We start from the raw sequence: 14,687 nt of genomic DNA, 5'->3' as shown, positions 1-14,687 counted from the left end.
GTCTTTGATAATGGAACTGTTCAAATAACCACCATTGATCTAGTATCTTTCAAATTGTTAGTCAATGGTCACAGACTCAGGTTATACAAATGGGCACAAACAAAAGAAAATTTCCTACAATAGTTCCAATAGCTAGATTCAAATACAACTTAAGTAACTCTTCCTCTAGCTAAAGGTGTCAACCATTCGACTGCTACTCTTCAGCATTAGTTTTTTTTTGTGCATGCTCATAATAATGACTTTGTGTTCACATAAAGTTCATTTTTCTATTCACTTTTTCTTTCCATCTCATCTCTTTACCTTCTAGCCATCCACCTCATCTCATTTCTTTATCTTCCATCCACCCACTTTCCACATCATCAAATTTTCCATGTTTTCAATAAAATTCTATGAAATGTTGATGGATGTTGCCACTGATATTATTTCCACCACCTTTTGGTACACGCAACAATCAAATTGATAGGTATAAAATTTTAAAACTATATTTCATTTATAGTCCATAGATTTTGGTAATTATATTTAATACTACATAATCTATATAATGGTGGTGTTATGCTAGTCCCTTACCCATACTGGGTTTGACAAGTGAGGACACTTGTCTAAATTTAGAAGGGGCCAGGGAAGGTCATAATATCCAAAGGTATGTCTATTTATTTGTGATTATTTTCTAAATCTTCTCATTACCCTTCATTAATAAAAATTTATTGCCATAAGTATGCAAAGTGAGGTGTTATACTCCCTATTTTTGAATGATTTTTTGTGCCAAGCTATGATGTGACCTATGTTTAAATTTTTTTCATCATCCAAATCCTATTTCTAGATGATTCTCACACAAATTTATGATTTACCTTCATTCAAAACTTAATTATTGTGCATAACAATTTGTTATGACAATTAATTGCTTCCTAAAACAAAGAAGTGTGATGAGTCTGAAGAATAATGTAGTAGTTTGAAGCTCGAATCCAAAAAGGGATAAAATAGAGGAAGTGTTAAGGAAATGGGTGGGTAGTTGCAAAGGAGAGAGCCAGAAGAGCACAATGTGTTTCTCTTAGATGTAGAAGCTATAAGAAGGTTCAATGCAATGTGGATGGCTAGGGTATTTCTTGAATTTAACCGCATATGATGAAGAAATGACTACAAAATTTACAAGGACATTCGACAAGGGAGAGGCTTTTATTTGGGGCTTAATAGTAGTTACAATAGAGGAGTGTATCACTAAGGTAAATAGGTTACCTATGGTTGGGGAACACTACGCCAGCATGCATGATGCTAGGTTAGTGAGAGCCCAATTTACTAGGCTGCCTGATCCAAAATTAGATGTCACAAAATAAGGATGCAAGAGAATTTCATTGCTGCCACCATACAATCAATTAGCCATGCACATAATCAGGTATTTTACATGTAAAGGTAGATTTTCATACCTACATGCACATCATTTCAAGCTACTTAGTTCTATAAGGCATAATCTTGTTGTCAATATTTTGAATTTCTTGTATAATATGCTTTGCATTAGTGAAGAGGAGACTTAGAAAGGAAAAGAGAATTCTATTACTCATCATGCTTTAATTAAGATTTTAATATAGCAGTTGCTTAGGGATGTATCCCCCTTAATGTGGGATGAATTTGTGCAACTTAAAACCCTTCAACCCCAAGTTGGCCCTAGTGAACAACATAGTGAGGAAAATGTAGCTCCCACTAGTGAGCCTACCGAACAAAACATTCAAGAGGTTGAAACTAAAAGGACTCAAGGAAATGAACAAGAAACTACCCCTGTTCAAGAAAATGTGCCTCCACCTATCCTAGAAATTCCTAAACATACTACCAACAAAGTTAAGAGGAAATGAAAGCTACCAAAAGAAATTTATGTTTAGTAAGAACTGAGCCCTACAATTGTAAAACAAATGAGAAAAAAGAAGGGTCCTACAAAAATTGCTCATGTAGTAGAAACATCCAAGGGTAAAAGTAGGCTAAAGGTGGTAACACAAGAAGAAACCCCTATAAGGAGAAGCCCTAGAATGAGAGGGAAAGTTTCTAAGGATCCTATTCTATTTAAACATCCACCAGGGAATCCCCTGTGCAAATTGTTTTTGATCATTCTCCCCCTCATCCTGAGATTACACTCACTCCTAATAATCCTATTGAAGAGTGTAGGGAAGAAATTAAAGAAAATCTAGATGATAGCTATAGGGATGAGACAATTCCTAAATATGTTGATCCAAACACTAGCTTAGTTACACATAGATCAACATGGATCACTAGTTTAGTAGAACATCTATGGAAGGAATAAAGGAAGAGGAAAAAGGATAATGAAGAAGACCATAGTGCTATCACATTGCAGAAACCCCTCTTTTAATTGTATGCACAATATTTTTTTGCTAAGGCATTGTGGAAAAAAGAAAAGAAAAAGATGAATAAGATTATAGTATCTCAAAATGAGGAAATTGTAGAATTAAAGGAACAACTAGAAAGCCAAAAATAGCACATGGACCATGCTCTTAAGCTAGCTGACTAGGCCCTCGCTTGTAGGCCATCACCTAGAGTTTATGCTCTCTTCTTGAAAGAGTAATTTCTTTTGTTTCAATTAATTTTAACCCTCAAGAATGTGAATGTAGAATTTATATCAGCATAGCAATTTTATGGATTGTATCAGACTTAGCCACCATGGTAGCATAACTTATTGTGTGAATTATATGTTCATAATTTTGTTATTCCTTCAGAGACTTAATGTAATCCCTTGCTTTACATAGGAGATGTACGTCTAAAATCCTTTATGTCAAGGATGTCTAATGAAGAAAATTATGATAGGCTATTGAATAACTATAGGGATGAGGAAAGAACAAAACCTTTACCTTTAAAAGAAAAAAGTAGTAAGCCAGATGAAATGCTTAGGAATTGGTTCACATTGACCCATGGAAAGAGGAATCCAAAAGTGAGGGAGAAGATCTTTGCTGCCAGAACTAAGGTTTATGCTGAATATGAAAATTTTCCCTACTTTGCATTTTAGAGAGCCATGACTAGTGCTAGGAGTAGGTGAGCCAGAGTACCTGAATCTCTTAAGAAGTTAGAAGCACATAGCCCTATTAACTTGGAAGTAGCACTTAATAGAGTTCCAAAATATTTAGAATTAGGAAAGTAGCCTAGAATAGAGTTGCGGTGTCCCTCAACAATGCAGCCTTGAATGTTTTTGTTGCCCTTGTATGACATTAATGTTGACAGACTTGACAAATTGTAGGAAGATCATAGGAGAGAAGTGTGGGAGAGAACAAAAGGATTTTACTACACTTTTAAGAGCAATAGAAAGGGAAGAATAGAAATTAGAGAGTTCAAGTCACTAACGAGGAAGTGCAATGCTTGAGGACAAGCATTAGTTTGGTAGGGGGCAGATGATGAGACCAAAATTTGCCTTTATTTTATGATGTTTAAGATACTTTATTGATACTCTATTAAACCATTTGTGGACCTATGTTTACTAAACCTATGATAAACCTATGGGGTAGGAACTATGTCATCTTTTGCTAATATTATATATAGTATGCAATATTTCATATAGTTATCAAAATGTGTATTCTTATATTTGAATTTAATTTGATAAATATTTATTTGTAAACATGGTTTGTGCTATAACTAACCTGTTAATGAAGACTGAAAGATTATTGGAGGAATTCAAAAGCTAAGCATCAACAAAATTTAAGGAGAAGAGAACAATGAGGAGCAACCACAGAGGAGGAAGTTGTAACAGTTCCAGAAGATACAACAATGAGTAAGGAGGAGCTATGAAGACTTATTACCTTCTCTACAGTTACTCTATGGTGAGTGGATGTTCAAACTTTATTATTCCCACCTTAAGTCATTATTCCTTCTTCCTGCCTTCAATTGTTATCCTCCTATTTTATCTCTTGTGGATTGTAGGTTAGGTTATTTAATTTTATATTATGGAATAAATGGTGATTTCCTATATATATAGGAATCAACCCAAGTTTGTTAAGTTTTTAAAACCAGTTAGAAGAAATAGTTTTTGAGAACAGACTATTAACTTTTACAAATTTTTTTTTTACAGTTCTGTGTTATGTAATGAATTTCTAAATTGAATGAAATAGTTTTTGGCATTCATATTGTGTTAGTAGTTTAGAGAAGCAAACCCAGGGGGCCCACTTGGAATGTGGATTAGATTAGGATAGAATAGATTAATTTCCAAGCATCATAGCATCTTAGTTAGAAGTTGTGAGTTCCTTCCTGTAGTATAACACTGTGTGAATGTTCCTGTAGCATATGTGAGAATAGTTTTAGTGAATAACCCAAGTTGCAATATTTGTTATCTTTTAACTATATTTCTAGTATTCATAGAGTTAATTATGTTAGTTTCCTATAACAATAGTGTAAGTTCTTTTCCTTGCATTTTTACTTTCCTACAGCATAAGTTTAGTGACTCATTAAGAGACCTAGTGCACATACTGTGCCGACCATTTCAAGTATACATCCCTAGGTTAATAAGATTAAATGCACCTCATATTGGGATAAATAGTCCTTAGTTTGAATATATTATTTGTAATAAAGTCCTAGTGCATGACTATGATACACCTATTGTGAGGTGGGTCAACATGTATGACTATTGAGTTCGAGTTCTCCATATGTAGACCAAGTGAGTCATTAGGACCTAGTAAAAATAAAGAGTGTTACTAATAATTCAGCTCAAAACATCAATCCTTTGACTATAGAAGACTTAAAGAAGATTTTGAATGACCTGACCACAACCAAAAAGACTATGTAGAAATCATGTGTTGATGCAAGTAGATGAGATTGAGAAGGCTAAACTAGCATGTGCAAGGGATAAATCAAAAGACACATCTATTGTGCATCCTCAATCAATAGAGGCAAAAGAGAATGAAGAAAAAACTAAAATTACTAAACAAGTAAGTATGACAATTGAAATAAAATTTGCGATGCCTATAGTGTTGTTTTAGATGAAAGAGGCAATGAAAAAGAATGTAGATACATTTGGAAGAAAGATTCCAAGGTAGAAAGTCATATTTACAGTTGAGAAAGATGGAACAGAGGTTCACATAGGTCAAGAAGATAGTACCACACCTATTACACAAGTTCAAGGTGAAGAACAACATAAAGTGGTGGATGAAGAGAATAAGATTTAAGAATTGAAGGTGACTATTACATCAGAGGAAGAAATTGTTGACCTTATGGTCAAATCATGTCTATTAGTGATTTAACACTTAGTAAATTTGTTTCATTACTATCAAGCTCTATAGTTGCTACTAATCGTATCATTCTTCTAGAAGTATTAGCCAAGTGATTTAGTTTCTACCAAGCTAAATAGTCACATTGTAGTTCATGTTGAGCTTCATATTAGCTACTGAGCATATTAGACAATTTACAATGCTTTCTGAGTTCTACACTATCTATTGAGATTCAAAGGAAATGTACAATTTTTTTTTTAGCATAGAAGAGTCTATCAAGATCTATAGTATAAATAATGAAGATCCTAGTATTAACCAAGCTCTATAGTGTTAAACAAGTATATCAGTGTCTATTAAGCTCACAGATTTAAGAAAGTGAATTAAATGTTGACTAAACCATGTATTGTCAACTAAGCATTTTAGTAGCTATCAAGTTTCTTAGTGTTTACCAAGTTATACATTATTGACCAAGTTCATACTAATTAAAGTTATTAGTATGTACCAAGCTTCAAATGACAACTGAGTGCCATAGTTTTTTGAGTGTTGACAATGCTTTCCAAGAATTAAAACATCACCAAGTTGTCTTCACAACCCAAGCTACACTAGTGGGACAACATTGTGAATTAAGGTGAATTTGGTATTGTTGTCAAATCTAGAAGGTAATTAAGTGGATTTGTATATTTGTAATATATTATATCATATCCGAGAGAATATGAATATGCATGTGTGTGTGTGTGTGTGGAGAATTAAGAGGTAGATGAGTGTGAATTAATGAAGACTACAACTAGTTTAATGAATAGTAGAGACTTATCTATCACAACAAGGTGATCATTGTAATTAAAGGAATATCATTCAAAAAATTAGAGTTACAAATTGGAGATCAACAACTAGTTCATCCTAATAGGTGCATCATTGAAATCCTCTAACAAGGTAGACTTAATAGTTTTTTGCTAAATCTCCTAATAGAGTGCATACTTCATTGTATGTTTGTAAAATCCTTTCACAAGGTGGTTTAATAGTCCTTATTTCTCTTAAGAGAGAAGGTCATCATAAGTGACCAATTGTAAGGCTTAACAAGAAAAAATTATATTGAAGTACTAAACCTTGTCAATATCATGCCCACTCCAATTTCAATTTCTATTTGGAAGGTTTCTGGGTCATCAAATATTGTTTCAAAGTGTTATGAATTTTTTATTGCTTTAATTATTTTGTGCATGCAACTAGATCATATTATATGGTGATGATTTAATTGGTGAATCAATTTTAAACTTTTATTGGTTCTTGATTCACCCCTCCCCTCTCTAAAACCTAGTCTGCCTTATATTTCTAGCAATTGATATCAAAGATTTTGGTTCTCACATTAGAAGTTTAACAACTTGAGAAAAGATCAGAGGTAATGGAGTTATACTAGCTAGAAAAGGCTATTGAGAGTGAGAAGTTGGATATGGAAATGGAAATATGACAACCCAAGAAAGAAAAGGAGAATCACTCTCAATCCTTACAAAGGGTATGTGGAAGATCATGGTTAACAAAACTATGCCCTTGAGTAGCAATGAAAAGTCAACAAATCAGATTTATGTCTACTTGACATGCAATTTTAAACTTATTATGAACTTTAAATCATAAATTCATGAGAAAAGAATCTATAGGAAATTGAATTTAGTTTCTAAACTACTAGGCCTTATCTAAAGAAAGGAAAAAATGATTTCTCAAAATTATGAATTTTAATGCAATAGCACAAAAACTTTAGGACAAAAATAAGAAGTAGGCATATGTTTGACCACCTTAATTAAAATAAAATGATAATACTTTTAAATAATATTATAGATATAAGAAGTAGAATCATGCCTAGATGTGACACATATATTTGGATATTTTTATTCCATATAAATAATTAATTATGAAGTTTCTACTATAGCATTTTTAGTATAAAAAACTCCTATATTTGATCACCCTAACCAATTCAAAACTTTACAAAATTTAAATTTTCTTTTATTTTTATTATAGTAGAAGAGTTATATAATGTGATGAATCTTTTGGATTTCAAAAATGTTTTAGCTTTTGATTTTGATTTTTTCAATCGGTATGTGTAAGAATTTTCCTTAGGGCAAAATTCACCCAAAAACTAAGAACTCAAACACAAGCACAACTATAGACCAGAAAGAGAGAGTATGATTGGAATGATGATATATTCATTCAATATGCATTATGGAAGTACACTAGGAGTACTTGTATATAAAGGCCTTTGAGATACATCTAAAATGTCTTGAAAATGACTCCATGGTAAGTCATACAACCAGGCGCATGTCCACTAGATATCGGTTATCATGTATTAAGCACGAAATTAAGTGCAATGATGAGACGATAAGCTTACAAGGGTGCAACGTGAAAATTAGTGTTGTAGACAACATATGCTAAAAAGGGAGTGCAAATAACTATGTTGTCAACATGTCAACTCAGAAAGGTGCGCAAACTCCTAAGTGTGTCACAAAATAAAATAATAAAGTAATGCAAAATAATAAAATAATACTTCAACCTAAGTAAATTTAAGTAAATATAAATAGTAAATACGTATTTACACCAACACCCCCCCTTAACTGCAACTTAGGAGAATACCCTTAAGCTTACAAAAACTAGGATGAAGTGCATGATGGGTCCTAGCTATGAGGCCATGTTAGGTACCCATGTACATAATGAAAAGCAAGTCTCTCATGAAGTGGAGAAAGAGGAAAAACCTCATGGGAAAAACCCTATTCCAAAAAAGGAGATGAAAAGAGATGCATGGATGGATGGAGTAATCAAGACCCCCTCATTATGAGATACATCTAGTATATACAAAAATGAAGAATGAGAAGAACAAGAACCTCATAAGAGGAAAAAGTCTGCCCATAAGAAAGAAGAGGAAGAGAGACAATGCAGTCCCCACCCACCCCCCACCCCCCCCCCCCAAATGAAGAATGCTTGTAAAAGCTACTCCAAGGAAGAAGTCTGTCAAAGAATGTTGAATGATGCTTTGATCCATTGGAAGAAACAATGACAAAGGTACAATCCTAAAGATGTATGGGTGGCTTTGAAACCTACTCATGTATCCTTGTGTTGATGCTGATGCTCACCCCTTCCAACTGTGTTGAAAAGAATAAATACAAATCTGGAAAGGATATCTATTGAACTTATTCCAAAGAACCATCTATCTCCTCAACTGACCAAGAGACCTCCAACAACTACTATTCATAAAGATCCACAATCACACCAACCTATGTAGATTGATCATGTAGAGAATGGACATGAATGTTAGAGTGATCCCTCACAACAATTGTAGAAGGACCATCTTCATCAAAGAGAAGATGCAAGTCCTTAAGGCTATCTCCCAAGTCTATGGTGTGTGACTCTGCAAACAAACCTAACATGTTTGCCATGTAGTCATTTTCTAAACTTGGAGTTGGAAGATGAGATGTAACATGTTGTGCTAGACCTTTCACTGTGGCAATATAAGCATGTGGATTATACTGATGATGTGACCTCTTACTACAACTATCGATAGAACCCCATGTGTCTAAATCTATCGAAGCACTATCACTAGTGTCACTATTAATTTTCACTATATATGATGTGTAGAGAGGAGTAGAGGATAAGCTAGGTGAACTTTCCTTCAAGTGAACATCCATTTGTACAAAAATCTCATGAGTCTCTGGATCCATAGGTCTATAAGCTTTAGCATTATCTTCATACCCAATGAAAGTACAAGGCCTTTGTGCTAGTGCCTTACATTCCCTAGAAGATAGGTTTTCCCATGTTGGACAAACAAAGACTTTGAAGTGAATCAAAACTAGTTTTCTACCACAGCATGCTTGAAAAGGAATCTTCCCATCTAAGGCATTATGAGGGGACCTGTTAAGTATGTGAGTAGCACTACCAATGGCTTCAAATTCTACTATAGGATCAAGAGACTTGGCTTTTATCATGCAACTTGCCATGGTTTTTAGAGTCCTTATCCTCATAGCTACAACATTTTTCTTATGCTGACTGAATGTTGGTGGATTTGGAGATCGGTGCCCTCAAGCTTGCAAAAGTCTTTGAGTCTTTTGTTCACATATCTTCTCTCATTGTCCACCCATAGTAGCTTGATTCCTTTACATGATTTGTTTTCAAAATGATTCTTAAAGGCTTGAAGCTTATGAACCACTTCACTCTTGTGATGAAGGAAGTAGACCCATGTGAATCATGAAAAGTCGTCAACAAAGGTAAGGATGTAGCAACCTTGGCTAATTGAAATCACTACAAAGGGTCCTACTAAAACCATGTGAACCAACTGAAGAACAATTGGTGCTTTAGAACACTTTCTTTTATCATACTTCTCCCTTAGAAACTTTGATGTTAAGTGGACCTTTGAATATGTGTTTTGAGAAAAGTTGCTAAAGTTGTGAGGAAAGATGATCAAACTACTCATGCCATAAGTTGATTTGTGAAGTAGAGTGAGTCAACAAGGATTGAGAAGGAGACTTAGGCACAAAGTGGGAGACGGAATCAAGCCTCTTATCATTATTGACTTCCCCCACTACAACCAATGAATAATCTCTAGGACTATGCAACATCACTGAATCTGGAAGGAACTCAACTTTGTGACCTTCTCCAACATAAGTGATTTGGTAAATAGAGAGGAGATTGGAGCTAAGGTTTGGAATGTAGAGAACATCTTTGAATTCCCCATTATCCATTTCCACATGTCATTTTCCTTCAACTTCTATTTTAGTATCATCTCTCATGAAGATGTGTCATACCTTTAAGTACTTCAATGAAGAAAAGTCTCCCTTTGAAGAACCCATATGGTAGGAGGCACCCGAGTCAAGTATCCATTCCATAGAAGAACTTGAGTTTTCCATAAGTGCTTTCCTTTTACCATTTGAAGAGGTTGGAGTTGAATCCTTGAAAGTACTTGGAACTTGAATCTTTTTCTTCCTAAGTAGGTTTTCCAACTCATCAATTATTTTACTCTTGCAATGATGCTCCTCATGATTTGGCTTTTTGTAGTATGCACAATTTTTTTCCCCTTCTTTTCATTACTTCCCTTCTTGTTAGAAGAAGAATTGTCTTGCTATGAGGAGGACCATTGTGTCTTCGATTGTGATTTTTTCTTTGACTACTTGTTCTTGTTGTTGCTAGAACGTTATCTTCTTGACTTGATTGGTGCTCATCACTACCCACCAAGGCTTTGGTCTTTGATGACTTGAGAAGTCCTAATTCCATCAAGTGAGATTGTTCAATAATCAACATTTCTGTAAATGCATCAAATGTAGACTTTTGGTAAGTATATCCCATGGTCAACCTATGAGTATTAAAATTTGAAACAAATGAAGCATACTCTAAAGGTAGCCTCTTTAGGATGTGATGAATCAACTTTTCATTCTTCATTTGATTTCCATAATCTTTAAGTAGTGCCCTATACTCATTTTCTTTGTTGATGTAATCTTGAATTGTGTCAAAGTTCTTTGGATCCAAGAGAAGTAGATCATCCTCAATCTAAAATCCCTTTGCTTCATCCACCTTACCATACAGTGATTCATGTTTTTCCCAAGCTGATTTATATTCTGTACAATTGGCAATGTGAAAGAAGAGATCTCAATGTACACAACTCTTGGTAATTCCTAAAGCCTATTGGTCTTATTTTCTTCATTTAATTAGTTCTTTATCATTAGCAGGTTTGGAAATTGTACCATCAACATAAAGACCATAACCTTTTTCCATTAATCTACTCCAAGAAATATCTTTCGATGTAGAATAACTGTGTGAAGTTAGAGGTGGACATTTAAATGAACCCATGATGTAGAAAATGAAAAGAGCACAAAAGAGAAACACAAGAACATAGTACACACCCCCTCTTTTCACTCAATCAAAAAACCCCTCCAAAAGAGATGTTTTTGGCACTTTATAAGTAGTGTGTGTACAATGGGAAACTTGTCAAAAGAAAAAAAGTAGACTTTCTGATTTTTCTTTTACAACTAGAACTAGCTTCTGAGGCCCAAATTTGTCACTAAGCACTATAGGTCATGTTGGTGAAAAGAATAGTCTTGATAAATGAGTATAAACACACTTAACCATTTCACTATATATGTTGAGTATGCAATGTATACCAAGCTAGAATTTCAATAGGTGTCGAGTCATAGTTGGTGCTGAGCTAGTCAGAACATAGTATGTGCTGAGTGATCCAAGAAATGTTTGTGTGCCATGTAATCCAAAAATGTTCAGATGCTGAGAAATATAGAACATACATGTGCTAAGCAATATAGTGTTTAATAGGTACCAAGTAAACCAAGAAAGTAATAGATGCCAAGCAATCTAGAAATAGTATGTGTCGAGCCTCAAGAATATGATATGTGCCGAGTAACTTAGGATCAACATAAGAGTTTGTGCTTTCACAAACTAAGATGTAAACCATTTTTGGAGCCAACCTAGAGAAATTTTGAAGGAGATAAAAGATAAGGATGAATCCTTTATATTTCCTATGCAATCTGCATGCAACCAATTAGAAAAATGGAGAAGGCATGCAACCAATGAGAAAAATCCTTCGTATGAGCGAGAATTTGAGATTCAATATGGATCATCGATCCATACATAACCCTAAGTTTTCACATTCTTTATAAGGAGGTAGAATGCACCATTGCATGTGTGGAAGAGAATAGTATATGGGAAATTATAGCAAAATTTTAGTGTAAAGAGGAAAAGACTTAGAGGAATAGAGCAACAATTTCATATCCAGTTGATTAGAATAGCACAAGGGACAATGAAAACATACAAAGATTAGATCAAGCAAGGATTAGAACAAGGAGAGTAGATCTAGTACTTGAACCCAACAATTTGAGATTACATTCAACCAGGTCAAATGTTCTAATACTTTCTCACAATTGTATTTGATGTTGAAATCCTATGTTGATAGGTTAGCTTAATAGCTAGGTATGAGAACCTTTGGAGAACATCATGAAAAACCTATGTATTAGGTGGGTTTAATAACGTATTATAAATCCTTCAATAGGGTGACACTTCATGTAAGTGTTTGTAAATCCTCTAACCAAGTTACTATTTACATAGTGTAAAGCTTTTAATGGAGTAGGCCTTTCATAGGGAAGACCATCAGAAGTGGTTGAATATTGATTACTGCAGTGATTTTTGTGGATGTCATCCCCACCCCAGTTTTATCTTCTTATTCTTGGATTCCTTTTGGGTTACCAAATATTTGTGTTATGTGTTGATGCATGCTTTCATTTCATGTTTTCTTATATGTTTACATGCACTACTTTGAATTATGTATTAATAAGGGTTTGAAAGGATAAAAATTGGGTACTTCTGATTCACCCCCCTCTCAGAAGTACTCTTCCCATTTTGAACATTCCAACAATTGGTATCAGAGCACTAGTTCTTATAAGGAGAAGCCTAAGAGCTTAGAGAAAAATCTTAGAAGATGGAAGTCCTCAAACTTTGGAAGATCATTGACAATCAAGTGATTGATGAGAAACTAGTTCTACACAAAGTAGAAGAAGCCAGGGAGGAACTGAGAAAATCATTGAAAAGAAGGAAGGAGATAGCCATAGCTGAAAATGACATACACTAAAAGAGATTGACACCTCACAAGTGTTTTCCAATGGAGATTCCAAGGAATTTGATGTGGCAATAGCAAAATTAATGGAGAAAAATAGAGCGCAAGATGAAGAAATTAGATTACTCAAGCTTGAACAAGAATCACAAGCCATAATGCTTTATGAAGTGGCTAAACAAAAAAAAAGGGCTATTGAAGAAAAGACCATGATAGAAGATGACAAGAGAAATCTCATCAATAGGTTGTAAGAGAAGACAATTGAAAAGGAAATAGCTGAAAGTTACAACAAACCCAATGAGGCCATCAAGTACTTTGAGCAATTCCTGAAATCACCAAGGGCTAGTAATGATACTTCAGGACTTGGCTACATCAATACTGAACAAGGAGAATCATCCAAAGCTACAGAAGAAAGAAGAAACAAAGGTAAGAACACTAAACCTACTTGTCATTTCTATGGTAAAAAGGGACATACCTCTAATGTGTGTAGAAGCAAGAATAGTCAACAACATGATAAGCCTACAAATGCAAACTTTTGTCACAAGTGCAAAAAGAAAGGACATTTAACACAAGACTACTGAACCAAGACCATGAGTACACCAAAATTTGAGGGTCACTAGTACAATTGCAAAAAGTATGGACATAGAAAATTTGAATGCAGATCAAAGCCTATGTGGACACCTAATCAGCCTAGAAGAGGAATCAATTATGTGCATCACTACAATTGGGATTACAATACTAGGTATAGTTCTCACTATTGTCAAGCGTATGGACAAAATACTAAAAATTGGATAAGGAAAAATTTTAAGGGAAGTTACAACATGTGGCTAAACCAAACCACATGATTTAGTTTCTTGAAGATTGGTCATATCAGCAGAAACTATCCTACAAAGTCAAAAGGACCAAAGACTAAAGTCAACCATGGAAAAGAGAATATTGATGTTGAACAAATAAGAGGACAAATGAACAAGACATGGAAGAAGAGAGGTGAATGCAACACATCAAATTGAGAGATCACTTCACCCAACAGGTCAAGTGATCACACCTCATCTAATTAAGCACAAGATAGATATATGGGGCTGATACATATAAAGATGTATCATACATTAGCCAAAGAAAAAATAGAAGTAATACAAAGAAGAAATATGCATGAGAAAAGATACCAAGTTGAAAGTTAGAAGATGATGCCAAGATACCTTTGGTTGCTGAGTGAAACTCCAGTATATGATGACTTGAATAGACTAGTGGATGCTAAGTAAAGCATGATAGTGGCTGTTGAGGAATTGAAAAATTTAGTTGATGATGCGTGAAATAAGACAGCAGATGTTGAGTAGATGAACTTTAGTGGAAGCTGAGTTGATAAAATATTTAGAAGCTGAGTGTACAACTGTAATCACAATTGCAATAAATGTAAGGTTTTTGAACCTAATAAAGGTGAAAATTGTTCATTTTTTGAATCATTTGAACATGAAGCAAAGTCAAGCAAAGCAAAGAGGTGATTCTACAAGTGATTAAACATCAATTTGTAGTGACTCCAATAGGAATTCAACTCTAGTTCATGGATTCACAAGTATTTCATTTAAGTGTTGAGCTATGCAAAGTTTGAAAGCTTGTTTAATTTTAAACCCTAGTTCAGAAAACAATAGCATCTAGGTCAAAAACCACTAAGGAGAAGGAAAGTCATGAAGTTCAACTAGTTAATAATGAACTTAGATAGCTGGAGTTTAGGCTCATTCCTAAAGTCACTTATAAAAATGATCCTGTTGGTGCCCTTTCTATAATTCCTAATAAATTTTTTATCGTTCAAGATGTTTGAAAGTGTTATAACTGTAAAATTGGAGCCATAGGAGATTTGGAGATTTTTAATGCATTTGATAAACTGTGTGAAAATGGAAAACTCAAAGATGAATTCT

The sequence above is a fragment of the Cupressus sempervirens genome, chromosome 7, assembly GCF_028749045.1.
Source record: "Cupressus sempervirens isolate cs-2001-9-10 chromosome 7, ASM2874904v1, whole genome shotgun sequence".
NCBI lineage: Eukaryota > Viridiplantae > Streptophyta > Pinopsida > Cupressales > Cupressaceae > Cupressus > Cupressus sempervirens.
This window is presented reverse-complemented; position numbering follows the sequence as displayed.